The sequence below is a fragment of the Oncorhynchus masou genome, chromosome 12, assembly GCF_036934945.1.
Source record: "Oncorhynchus masou masou isolate Uvic2021 chromosome 12, UVic_Omas_1.1, whole genome shotgun sequence".
Taxonomy (NCBI): domain Eukaryota; kingdom Metazoa; phylum Chordata; class Actinopteri; order Salmoniformes; family Salmonidae; genus Oncorhynchus; species Oncorhynchus masou.
In genome coordinates this window covers 56099964-56114646 of record NC_088223.1, presented here as the reverse complement: position 1 = coordinate 56114646, position 14683 = coordinate 56099964, and positions in this window count along the sequence as shown.

Here is a 14683-nt window from a genome sequence, read left to right as displayed (position 1 = left end):
CTCCTCCTCCAGTCTCTCATTAGCTGCAAACAAACAGCTGTCGGGTTACCTCTCCAGGGTTCTCATTAGGGGCTGCCACTCAAACGCAAAGCAGCCCGTAGCCAATCACGGCGGAGCTCCCGCCCACACACACCTGAGGGGTCAAAAAGTGACACGTCGCCAAGATGCAGGTCTTCAACAATGCCTGTGGCTCTCACACTATTCTTCTTTAAACATTTGCATGCGTTACTACAAGCCTCTAATGATTGACTGGTGGTGAAGACATCTCGAGGAGGAGAGACACATACGGTGCCTTCAGAAAGTATTCAGACTCTTTGACTTTTTCCACATTTTGTTACGTTACAGCCTTATTCTACAATTGATTAAAGAAAACATGTCCCTCGTCAATCTACACACAATACCCCATAATGACAAAGCAAAAACAGGTTTTTAGAAATGTTTCCAAAAAGCCAACTACCTTGTTTGCATAAGTATTCAGACCCTTTGAAATGGAGCTCAGGTGGATCCTGTTTCCATTGATCATCCTTGAGTTATTACTACAATTTGATTGGAGTCCAGCTGTGGTATATTCAATTGATTGGACATGATTTGGCAAGGCACACATCTATCTATATAAGGTCTCACAGTTGACAGTGCATGTCAGAGCAAAAAACAAGCCATAAGGTTGAAGGAATTGTCCGTAGAGCTCAGAGACAGGATTGTGTCGAGGCAGAGATCTGGGGAAGGGTACCAAAACATTTCTGCAGAATTGAAGGTCCCCAAGAACACAGTGGCCTCCATCATTCTTAAATGGAAGAACCAAGACCACAACTTGTCTGCCTAGAGCTGGCCGGCGGCCAAACTGAGCAATAGGGGAGAAGGACCTTGGTCAGGGAGGTGACCAAGAACCCGATGGTCACTCTGACAGAGCTCCAGAGTTTCTCTGTGGAGATGGGTGAACCTTCCAGAAGGACAACCATCTCTGCAGCACTCCACCAATCAGGCCTTTATGGTAGAGTGTACAGACAGAAGCCACTCCTCAGTAAAAGGCATATGGCAGCCCACTTGGAGTTTTCCAAAAGGCATCTAAAGGACTCTCAGATCATGAGAAACACGATTATCTGGTCTGATGAAACCAAGATTGAACTCTTTGGCCTGAATGCCAAACGCCACATCTGGTGGAAACCTGGCACCATCCCTACGGTGAAGCATGGTGGTGGTAGCATCATGCTGTTTTTTAGTGGCAGGGAATGGGAGACTAGTCAGGATCGAGGCAAAGATGAACGGTAAAGTACAGCGAGTTCCTAGATGAAAACCTGCTCCAGAGCCTTATTCTAAAATATATAAATTAAATAATTTCCTCAGCAATCTACACACAAAACCCCATAATGACAAAGTGAAAACTGGTTTTTAGAAATGTTTGCAAATGTATTAACATTTAAAAACAGAAATACCTTATTTACCTAAGTATTTAGACCCTTTGCTATGAGACTCAAAATTGAGCTCAGATGCATCCTGTTTCCATTGATCATCCTTCAGATGTTTCTACAACTTGATTGGGGTCCATCTGTGGTAAATTCAATTGATTGAACATGATTCGGAAAGGCTCGCGCCTGTCTACATAAGGTCCCACAGTTGACAGTGCATGTCAGAGCAAAAACCAAGCCATGAGCTGGAAGCAATTGTTTGTAGAGCTCCGAGACAGAATTGTGTCGAGGCACAGATCTGAGGAAGGGTATCAACACATATTTGCAGCATTGAAGGTTCCCAAGAACACAGTGGCCTCCATCAATCTCCATCAAAGTTTTGAACCACCAAGATGTTTCCTAGAGCTGGCAGTCCAGACAAACTAAGCAATCGGGGGAGAAGACCCTTGGTCAGGGAGGTGACCAAGAACCTGATGGTCACTCTAACAGAGCTCTAGAGTTCCTCTGTGGAGATGGGAGAACCTTCCAGAACGACAGCCATCTCAGCAGCATTCCACCAATCAGGCCTTTATGGTAGAGTGGCCAGACGGAAGCCACTGCTCAGTAAAAGACAGCCCTCTTGGATTTTGCCAAAAGCCAACTAAAGACTCTGACCATGAGAATCAAGAATTTCTGGTCTGATCAAATCAAGGTTGAACACTTTGGTCTGAATGCCAAGCATCACATCTGGAGGAAACCTGCCACCATCCCTATGGTGAAACATGGTGGTGGCAGCATCATGCTGTGGGGATATTTTTCAGCGGCAGGGACTATGAGACAAGTCAGGATCAGGGAAAAGATGGTAATCCTTGATGAAAACCTGCTCCAGAGAGCTCTGGACCTCAAATTGGGGCAAATGTTCACCTTGCAACAGGACAACGACCCTAAACACTCAGCCAAGACAATGCAGGAGTAGCTTCGGGACAAGTCTCTGAATGTCCTTGAGTGGCCCAGCCAGAGCCCGGACTTGAACCAGATTGAACATCTCTGGAAAGACCTGGAAATAGCTGTGCAGCAATGCTCCCCACTCAACCCAAATACAGGTGTACCAAGCTTTTAGCGTCATACCCAAGAAGACTCTAGTCTGTAACCGCTGCCAAATGGGCTTCAACAAAGTACTGAGTAAAGGGTCTGAATATTTATGTAAATGTGATATATAAATAGATATATATGTATATACAGTTGAAGTTGGATGTTTGGAGTCATTAAAACTTGTTTTTCAAACACTCCACAAATTCCTTGTTAACAAACCACAGATTTGGCAAGTCGTTTCGGGCATCTACTTTGTGCATAACACAAGTAATTTCTCCAACAATTGTTTACAGACATTAGTTGTAACGGCTGTTGGTGGAAGAAGGTGAGGACCAAGGTGCAGCGTTGTACGTGTTCATCTTTATTTATGAATTGAACACTGAATGAAAAACAACAAAAGAGAATGAACAAAACCGAAACAGTTCTGTCTGGTACAGAATACAAAAACAGAAAACAACTACCCACAAACACTGGTGGGAACAGTCTACCTAAGTATGGTTCTCAATCAGAGACAACAATTGACAGCTGCCTCTGATTGGGAACCATACCAGGCCAAACACATAGAAATACAACACACAGAACAAAACAGAATGAAAAACATAGAATCCCCACCCCAACTCACGCCCTGACCAAACCAAAATAGAGACATAAAAAAGGATCAGGGCGTGACATTAGTTCACTTATAATTCACTGTATCACAATTCCACTGGGTCAGAAGTTTACATACACTAAGTTGACTGTGCCTTTAAACAGCTTGGAAAATTCCTGAAATGTATGTCATGGCTTTAGAAGCTATTGATAGGTTAATTGACAACATTTGCGTCAATTGGAGGTGTACCTGTGGATGTATTTCAAGGCCTACCTTCAAAACTCAACACCTCTTTGCTTGACATCATGGGAAACTAAAATAAATCAGCCAAGACCTCATAAAAAAATTGCGGACCTCCACAAGTCTGGTTTATCCTTGGGAGCAATTTCCAAAAGCCTGAAGGTACCACGTTCTTCTGTACAAACAACAGTACGCAAGTATAAACACCATGGGACCACGCAGCCATCATACCGCTCAGGAAGGAGATGTGTTCTGTCTCCTAGAGATGAAGGTACTTTGGTGTGAAAAGTTCAAATCAATCCCAGAAAAACAGCAAATGACCTTGTGAAGATGCTGAAGAAAACAGGTAAAGTATGTATGTCCACAGTAAAACAAGTCCTATATCGACATAACCTGAAAGGCCGCTCAGAAAAGGAATAAGCCATTCCTCAAAAACCGCCATAAAAAAGCCAGACTATGGTTTGGAACTACACATGGGGACAAATATCGTACTTTTTGGAGAAATGTCCTCTGGTCTGACGAAAAAATATTTAATTGTTTGGCCATAATGACCATCGTTTTGTTTTGAGGGAAAAGGGGGAGGCTTGCAAGCTGAAGAGCACTTTGCTGCAGGAGGGACTGGGGGAGGCTTGCAAGCTGAAGAGCACTTTGCTGCAGGAGGGACTGGGGGAGGCTTGCAAGCTGAAGAGCACTTTGCTGCAGGAGGGACTGGTGCACTTCACAAAATAGATGGCGTCATGAGGTAGGAAAAATATTTGGATATATTGAAGCAGCATCTCAAGACATCAGTCAGGATGTTAAAGCTTGGTCCAAATGGGTCTTCCAAATGGACAATGACCCCAAGCATGCCAAAGTTGTGGCAAAATGGCTTAAGGACAACAATGTCAAGGTATTGGATTGGCAATCACAAAATCCCTGACCTCAATCCTAAAGAAAATCTGTGGGAAGAACTGAAAAAGTGTGTGCGAGCAAGGTCTACAAACCTGACTCAGTTACACCAGCCTTCTTAGGAGGAATTGGCCAAAAATCACCCAATTTATTGCGGGAAGCTTGTGGAGGCCTACCCAAAACATTTGACCCAAGTTAAACAATTTAAAGGCAATGCTAACAGATACTAATTGAGTGTATGTAAACGTCTGACCCACTGGGAATGTGATGAAAGAAATAAAAGCTGAAATAAATCATTCTCTCTACTATTATTCTGACATTTCACATTCTTAAAATGAAGTGGTGATCCTAACTGACCTAAGACAGGGAATTTGTACTACGATTAAATGTCAGGAATTGTGAAAACTGAGTTTAAATGTATTTAGCTAAGGTGTATGTAAACTTCCAACTTCAACTGTGTGTGTATATATACAGTATATCACAAAAGTGAGTACACCCTCACATTTTTGTTAATATTGATTATATCTTTTCATGTAGAAATGACACTTTGCTACAATGTAAAGTAGTGAGTGTACAGCTTGTATAACAGTGTAAATTTGCTGTCCCCTCAAAATAACTCAACACACAGCCATTAATGTTTAAACCGCTGGCAACAAAAGTGAGTGAAAATGTCCAAATTGGGCCCAAAGTGTCAATATTTTGTGTGGCCACCATCATTTTCCAGCACTGCCTTAACCCTCTTGGGCATGGAGTTCACCAGAGCTTCACAGGTTGCCACTGGAATACTCTTCCATGACGACATCACGGAGCTGGTGGATGTTAGAGACCTTGCACTCCTCCACCTTCTGTTTGAGGATGCCCCACAGATGCTCAATAGGGTTTAGGACTGGAGACATGCTTGGTGAGTCCATCACCTTTACCCTCAGCTTCTTTAGCAAGGCAGTGGTCGTCTTGGAGGTGTGTTTGGGGTCGTTATCATGTTGGAATACTGCCCTGCGGCCCAGTCTCCGAAGGGAGGGGATCATGCTCTGCTTCAGTATGTCACAGTACATGTTTGCATTCATGGTTCCCTCAATGAACTGTAGCTCCCCAGTGCCGGCAGCACTCATGCAGCCCCAGACCATGACACTCACACCACCATGCTTGACTGTAGGCAAGACACACTTGTCTTTGTACTCCTCACCTGGTTGCCACCACACACGCTTGATACCATCTGAACCAAATAAGTTTATCTTGGTCTCATCAGACCACAGGACACGGTTCCAGTAATCCATGTCCTTAGTCTGCTTGTCTGCAGCAAAATGTTTGCGGGATTTCTTGTGCATCATCTTTAGAAGAGGCTTCCTTCTGGGACGACAGCCATGAAGACCAATTTGATGCAGTGTACGGCGTATGGTCTGAGCACTGACTTGCTGACCCCCACCCCTTCAACCTCTGCATCAATGCTGGCAGCACTCATACGTCTATTTCCCAAAGACAACCTCTGGATATGACGCTGAGCACGTGCACTCAACTTCTTTGGTCGACCATGGCGAGGCCTGTTCTGAGTGGAACCTGTCCAGTTAAACCGCTGTATGGTCTTGGCCACCGTGCTGCAGCTCAGTTTCAGGGTCTTGGCAATCTTCTTATAGCCCAGGCCATCTTTATGTAGAGTAACAATTATTTTTTTCAGATCCTCAGAGAGTTCTTTGCCATGAGGTGCCATGTTGAACTTCCAGTGACCAGTCAGTATGAGGGAGTGTGAGAGCGATGACACCAAATTTAACACACCTGCTCCCCATTCACACCTGAGACCTTGTAACACTAACGAGTCACATGACACCAGGGAGGGAAAATGTCTAATTGGGCCCAATTTGGACATTTTCACTTAGGGGTGTACTCACTTTTGTTGCCAGCTGTTTAGACATTAATGGCTGTGTGTTGAGTTATTTTGAGGGGACAACAAATTTACACTGTTATACAAGCTGTACACTCACTACTTTACATTGTAGCAAAGTGTAATTTCTTCAGTGTTATCACATGAAAAGATATACTCAAATCTTAACAAAAATGTGAGGGGTGTACTCACTTTTGTGATATACTGTATATATATATGTATATATATATATATTTATAAATTATCAAAAATGTCTAAAACCTTGTTTGTGATTTGTTATTATGGGGTATTGTGTGTAGATTGCTGGAAAAAACCCGAACAATTTAATCCATTTTTGAATTAGGCTGTAAAGAAACAAAATGTGGCAAAAGTCAAGGTGTCTGAATACTTCCTGAAAGCAATGTAGACTGTGTTGATGAGCAGGAAGACCTGTGTGTGGACATGATACAGTAGGTCCTGCCTGGCAATCTCTCACTTTCCCAAGTACTTCACAATAGTTTCCATCCATATTAAGGATATAGACAACTGGTTCTGTGCCGGTTGTGTTCAGTGTTAAAGCAATTAAACGTTAGGTGGACATTTACAGTGCCTTCAGAAAGTATTCACACCCCGCTACTTTTTCTACATTTGTTTTTGTTTTACAGCCTGAATTTAAAATTGATTACATTTAGATTTTTGTCACACAATACCCCATAATGTCAAAGTAGAATTATATTTTTCAATATTTTTGTTTAATAAAATATGAAAAGCTGAAAAGCCATGGCAAGCCTAAATAAATTCAGGAGTAAAAATGTGCTTAACAAGTCACATAAATTGAATTGTATTATCTCTGTGTGCAATACTATTGTTTAATTAGATTTGGTGCAGCAGTCTAAGGCACTGCATCTCAGTGCAAGAGGTGTCACTACAGTCCCTTGTTTGAATCCAGGCTGCATTACATCCGGCTGTGATTGGGAGTCCCATAGGGTGATGCGCAATTGGCCCAGCATTGTCTGGGGTAGGCCGTCATTGTAAATAAGAATTTATTCTTAACTGACTTGCCTAGTTAAATAAAGATTTTTAAAAAGATCCCTTTTAGCAAGTTGCAGTTATTAATTACACTTTAGATGGTGTACCAATACACCCAATCACAACAAAGACACAGGTGTCCTTCCTAACTTGGTTGCCGGAGAGTAAGGAAACTTCTCAGGGATTTCACGAGGCCATTGGTGACTTTAAAACCGTTATAACGTTTAATGGCTGTGATAGGAGAAAACTGAGGATGGATCAAGCACATTGTAATTACTCAACAACACGAACCTAATTTAAATAGTGAAAAGGAAGCCTGTACAGAATAAAACTATTCCAAATCATCCATCATGTTTGCAACAAGGCACGAAAGTAGTACTGCAAAAACATTTTGGAAAGCGAAACTCTTTGTCCTCAATACAAAGTGTTATATTTGGGGCAAATCCAATAGAACACATTACTGAGTACCACTCTCCATATTTTCAAGCATAGTGATGGTGACATCATGCTATGGGTATGCTTATAATCGTTAAGTAATGGGGAGTTTTTCAGGATAAAAAATAAATGGAATGGCACAGGCAAAATCCTAGAGGAAAACCTAGTTTAGTCTGCATTCAAACATACACTAGGAGATTAATTCACCTTTCAGCAGGACCATAACCTAAATAAGCAAGAAGACACTGAATGTTCTTGAGTGGCTGAGTTACAGTTTTGCCTTAAATCTGCTTGATCATCTAGCAATGATCGACAACCAATTTGACAAAGCTGGAAGAATTGTGAAAAAAATTAAATGGGCAAATATTGTACAATCCAGGTGTGCAAAGGTCTTAGAGACTTACCCAGAAAGACGCAAAGCTGTAATAGCTGCCAACATGCATTGACTCAAGGGTGTGAACTCTTGTGTAAATCTGATATTTCTGTATTTCATTTTCAAAAAAGATTCTAAAAACCTGTTTTCACTTTGCCCGTATAGCGTAGTGTGTGTGGGTGAAAGACAAATAGTTATAATACACTTTGAATTCAGTCTGCAACACAACAAAATGTGGAATAAGTCAAGTGGTATGAATACTTTCTGAAGGCACAGTATGTACAATCATTTGGTGACAATGCTCACTGATTACAGTCCCGAGACGTTCAAAGATTTTGAGCTCCTACGTATGTAAAATATACAATCCCTCTCTTTGGCCAGGTGTTGATTTTTTTTTTCAAGATCTACTGTAGTGGACGTCTTAACAGCCACTTAACAGGTGAATTAATGGTTGTGATAATGTCTGAACACAAATTACTCCAACGCGTGACACTTTCTTAGAATCAGGAAGTTTTTGTGTCCTGATTGTGCTTCACTGGTGACTCATTCTCAGTACAATGTGTGGTAATGGTAGCCAACTCCACTGTCAATCACCTGTAGTTAAACCTTTAAATGTAATTATAAAATGGGTGGTTTAAAATCTGAATACTGAATAGCTTAAAGCAGTGGCATATCAGACCGTATACCACTGGCATGACAAAACATTTATTTTTACTGCTCTAATTACCTTGGTAACCAGTTTATAATAGCAACAAGGCACCTCAGGGATTCGTGGTATATGGCCAATATACCACGTTGTGCATAAGAACAACCCTTAGCCGTGGCCAAATACCACACCCCCTCGGGCCTTATTACTTAAAAATACTTTCTAATGATGTACTGTAAAGTGTGTGTGTGTCTGTGTGTCTGCATGTGTGTGTGTCTGCGTGTGTGTGTGCACGCATGTGTGGGTGTGTATGGGGGAGGGGAAACATTCCTCGTGTGCATGAGGAAGAGAGGAGGGGAACATTGTACAGTAGTATTCTGTGAATCACAAACAAATGTGTTTGATTATGCCTTTGTTCAGAGAGAGGACATGAGTTTGCCATTTCAGCACACTCTGACTTTGTACTATAGTAAAGGAGGATGGATTTTCTGCATGACAAAATGTCTGATGGTCTTCTGCAATGTGTCTTTATCACAAAGGGCTATTTCATGATTTGTTTAACTTCTTATGGCTTAGGGGCAGTATTTCGACGTCTGGATGAGATGCGTGCCCAAAGTAAACTGCCTGTTACTCAGGCCCAGAAGCTAGGATATGCATATAATTGGTGGATTCGGATAGAAGGCACTCTAAAGATTCCAGAACTGTTAAAATAATGTCTGTGATTATAACAGAACTGATATGGCAGGCAAAAAACCAGAGGAAAATCCATCCAGGAAGTGGGATTTTTTAAATGTATTTTCAATTGAATGCCTATAGAGTATCTAATGGGTTAGGACCCAGATTGCAGTTCCTATGGCTTCCACTACATGTCAACAGTCTTTACATTGTTTCAGGCTTGTTTTCTGAAAAAATAAGAAGAATGAGACCTGCTGGTTGCTGGTTTGCGCGTGTGACCGAGTGCACACCCTTCATTGTTTTTCCTTTCTACTGAATACGCTATTGTCCGGTTAAAATATTATTGATTATTTAAACAATTGACAACCTGAGGATTAATTATAGACATCGTTTTCGCATGTTTTGACAAACTTTACCGGTATTATTCGTCTGCATGTTTTGACCGCCTTTGAGCTCGCCCAAATATGTATATATTCTTAACTCCATTCCTTTACTAGAGCTAGAAACACAAGCATTATGCTATGCCTGCAATCAAATCTGCTTAACACATGTATGTGACAATAAAATTTGATTTGATTTGAAAGTCAACTTTTTGCTGATTCTCGTCATTCAACGTCAATTTGTGCAATCCCTCTTGGCATTAGTGATCGCAGCTGAAATGAAGATATTGTTTTGGATTGACAAAAGCAGGTGGAGAGAGATGAGTGCAGAAATGAAACCAAAGCAGACGGTCCAGGCAGAATTGGGTCTGACAGGACGTGGGATGAGACAGTGGCTGGTTTGATCTCTTGATTAGCTGAAAGACTACAGTGCTGTTTGATTCTCCACACAGCTCTCCTGACGGCCCAAACAGTATCTGCATATTATAAGAGAAGGCCCAAAGGAAAGGAAGAGGGCAACACATTAAAACAGAAATTGTGATTTTCCAGATGAGTTTGCCCTCAGCATTCAACCAGCATACACTCACCAGAGCTACAATGCATTCGGAAATGATTCAGACCCCTTGACTTTTTCTACATTTTCTTACGTTACAGCCTTATTCTCAAACAGATAAATAGTTATTTTCCCCTCATCAATCTACACACAACACAAAACCCCATAATTACATAGCAAAACCGGGTTTTTATACTTTTTTGCAAATGTATTTTATTTAAATAACTGAAATATCACATTTACATAAGTATTCAGACACTTTACTCAGTACTTTGTTGACGCACCTTTGGCAGTGATTACAGCATCGAGTGTTCTTGGGTATGACGCTACAAGCTTGGCACACCTGAGAGTTTTTCACATTCTTCTCTGCAGATCTTCTCAAGCTCTGTCAGGTTTGATGGGGAGCGTCACTGCAGCTATTTTCAGGCCTCTCCAGAGATGTTCGATTGGGTTCAAGTTCGGGCTCTGACTGGGCCATTCAATGACATTCAGGGTCTTGTCCTAAAGCCACTCCTGCGCTGTATTCTTAGGGTCGTTGTCCTGCTGGAAGGTGAAGCTTCGCCCCAGTCTGAGGTCCTGAACGCTCTGGAGCAGGTTTTCATCTAGGAATTCGCTGTACTTTACCATTCATCATTGCCTTGATCCTGACTAGTCTCCCATTCCCTGCCACTAAAAAACAGCATAATGCTACCACCACCATGCTTCACCGTAGGGATTGTGCCAGGTTTCCTCCAGAAGTGGCGTTTGGCATTCAGGCCAAAGAGTTCAATCTTGGTTTCATCAGACCAAAGAATCGTGTTTCTCATGATCTGAGAGTCCTTTAGATGCCTTTTGGAAAACTCCAAGTGGGCTGCCATATGCCTTTTACTGAGAAGTGGCTTCTGTCTGTACACTCTACCATAAAGGCCTGATTGGTGGAGTGCTGCAGAGATGGTTGTCCTTCTGGAAGGTTCACCCATCTCCACAGAGAAACTCTGGAGCTCTGTCAGAGTGACCATCAGGTTCTTGGTCACCTCCCTGACCAAGGTCCTTCTCCCCTATTGCTCAGTTTGGCCGCCGGACAGCTCTAGGCAGACAAGTCGTGGTCTTGGTTCTTCCATTTAAGAATGATGGAGGCCACTGTGTTCTTGGGAACCTTCAAATCTGCAGAAATGTTTTGGTACCCTTCCCCAGATCTCTGCCTCGACACAATCCTGTCTCTGAGCTCTAAGGAACAATTCCTTCAACCTTATGGCTTGGTTTTTTGCTCTGACATGCACTGTCAACTGTGGGACCTTATTTAGACAGGTGTGTGCCTTGCCAAATCATGTCAATCAATTGAATATACCACAGCTGGACTCCAATCAAATTGTAGTAATAACTCAAGGATGATCAATGGAAACAGGATCCACCTGAGCTCCATTTCAAAGGGTCTGAATACTTATGCAAACAAGGTAGTTGGCTTTTTGAAAACATTTCTAAAAACCTGTTTTTGCTTTGTCATTATGGGGTATTGTGTGTAGATTGACGAGGAACATGTTTTCTTTAATCAACTTTAGAATAAGGCTGTAACGTAACAAAATGTGGAAAAGGTCAAAGGGCCAGGATACTTTCCGAAAGCACTGTATGCAAGCCAACTAATAGCCTTCACAAGTCTGTGTGCTTAAATACCTGTGTAGTTTAAATGCAAAGAAAGACTATCCTTAATTCCTGCTAAATGGTTAGAGGGAAATAATCTGTACAGGCCCTGGAGATGGGATGCAGGGGTTGTCTTGTGTCAAGTTATGTATGGTAGGAGTCAGTAGAGCTGGGTGTTATTGTTGGTGTTTCTGTTTACCTCAGGACTACTGGCATAATGTTGTGTTATGTCTCATGTCCAAACAGTCATGTTGTTGTGCTCCAAGTAGTGTCGAACAGCCTGGGTAAAAAAAACAAGGTTGTTGTTGAAACAGGAGAGGAAGAGGAGAGAGGGCATCCGTTGATTATCACTGAAAATGGCACTCTTTATTATACGCAGCACACATGCCAGTCTATAATGCTCATTGGTTTTGGCAGGGAGAGACATCAGACACCAACTATATTGTGTTTGGATGACTACAAGCTATATTGTTTATAGTCTGATCAATTAGAAAACGAAACCTTCATTGTCATCCGGCATAATAAGAATAGGAAACAGAAACAGCTGATGTTTCTTAGTGATGATTATATTGCTTTCATTTTTGTGCAAATGTACAAGATGATTTACAAGAGATGATTTACAAGCAGCCAACCATGGAGGGTCTGTAAAAATCAATAGCATCATTACATGAGCGGGCTGTCAGCACTCAGCACACTGATTAAATGTCTTGCATGCCAATCCTCCTTTTGGATCATGCACGACAATACCAGGTTGATTATCAATGTAGGAGTTGCTACTGGTAATCATACACCCTGTGATGTCATGAAGAAACAAATGCAATGTGTGAATGTTCTATAGATTTATTTCCTCATATGACACCTTATTATCTGATTCGATGCAGAGATTCTTTGACCAGATCAAAGCTTAGGCAGAGCTACAGACGGGGACTTGGCAGGGAGATCCCTGATTGACAGCTTCAAGGGTTGAAGGATTTAGGCTACCCTCTAATCTGTTCAGTAGCTGTCAATCAGTAATCACCTTTCCTCACATATGCTTGCCCACTCACACATGTGCCTCCCTTTTTCCAGAGAAAAGCACAGAGCCTTGGTGAGAGAAGCTTGGTAGTGAATAAAAGACAATGGGATAAAGAATGGAGGAAGGATGGGCGAAGACAGGGGTGGAAAACAATAAGGAGGAGGCGCCAACAGACTCAATGAGCGTGTGTTAGTCTATAGCAGGGAGATAGATGTGTATGGGATTTTTCCTCAAAATATCTGAAACAGGTTCCCCTAGACAGGGGTGATACCTTTACCAGCAGGCAGTATCCCCTGACAATTACTCTTGCTGAGAAATGTCATGTCAGGGCAGCCAGATGAGGTTTTAAATGACTGTCACGTCCTCCTCTATTTCAAATGGCCTCGTGTTATGGCATCCTATAGCCATTTATTTTATTTACGGCTTCTGCTTCCGGCTGCTTTCCTTTATGGGGCCAGAATATAAACTTGATCAAAACAGGGGGGCAGGTTTGGCCTTGTCGTGGTGGGGCCAGTTTATTTATTTGTATTTCAACTTTATTTAAGCAGGGAGTCACCATTGAGACCAGGGATCTCTTTCACAAGGGAGCCTTGCATACACAACATAAAACATGCAATACAATATCAACCAGTAAAATACAGCACAACACAAATATTCAAGAAAAACTGTTACCTTCCTCAATAAGTAGGTCCCCAATCAATATTTTTAAATCGCCTGAGCAACACCATAACATCCAAATGTAATGTTTTTGTCATTTGTTCCAGCAATGAGGTACTTCAAAACTAAAAGCGGATTTACCTAGTTTGGTGGAGACCCGAGGAACCTCAAGAGTTAACCAACCTCGTGAACGAGTTTTCATGTTTTTCTACAGCCGATTTTGTGAGAAGACCGATTGTCTGGAGGTCTCATGGTCTGCCAAACACCACTCCAGCTCTGTCACTTTTCACTGCAGATGCGGAGGTGCAACATCGGTGGATGCGTTGGATTGACACACATCCAATGCAGATATCTCTTGCTTAAACTGACATATGTTTATAGGGATTTGTATTAGTATGCTGATTAGAGTTCAGCGGGGCGCGGACATTGACTCTAGGGGGTTAACAGTTAGGTAAGTTGGAACCTTGTGTTGTCGAGTTTTGAAAACAAAAAAGGGAACAATGCAGTGATCTACGGGACTTTAATCAGGAGTGTGATGCTGTGGTACTAACATAGGCACTAGGACACTGGAATGGATAAAACACTGTGCTGCTCCTCCACCCAACCTCTGATTGAGTATTTAAAAATGTATTAAGCTTTAATGAGCACTGGGCATTTCCTCTGCCAGGAACAGGAGAGAATCTGGAGAATCTGGGAAGAACATCAGAATTGATGAAAAATAGCCTAGTTAATGTGGACTTGCTGTTGGAAGGAGTTTGAACAGGAAGAGGAGTGGTTTAATAGGACCATGTTGGTGGAGAGTAAGGGGGAGATCTTAGACCAATCGAAGACACCTATAAAGGCTCGGTGGAATGCCACTTTGGGTAGTCAGATACGTGGCTCATTAAAAGGGTGTGAGAGGGGCATTAGACCACTAAGACCACATATTACTAAACAGGGTAAAATGTGGGTTAAATGTGGATAAGAAACTGGAGGGGGAGGCACAGAGAATGAAGTCCTGAGGCTTATGGAAAGGATCTGAACATTTTTTTATTTTGTACATTTATTTAACCTTTATTTAACCAGACAAGTCAGTTAAGAACAAATTCTTACTTACAATGACGGCCTACCCCGGCCAAACCTGCAGGACGCTGGGCCAATTGCGCGCCACCCTATGGGACTCCCAATCACGGCCGGATATGATGCAGCCTGGATTTGAACCAGGTACTGCAGTGACGCCTCTTGCACTGAGACGCAGTGTCTTAGACTGCGTCA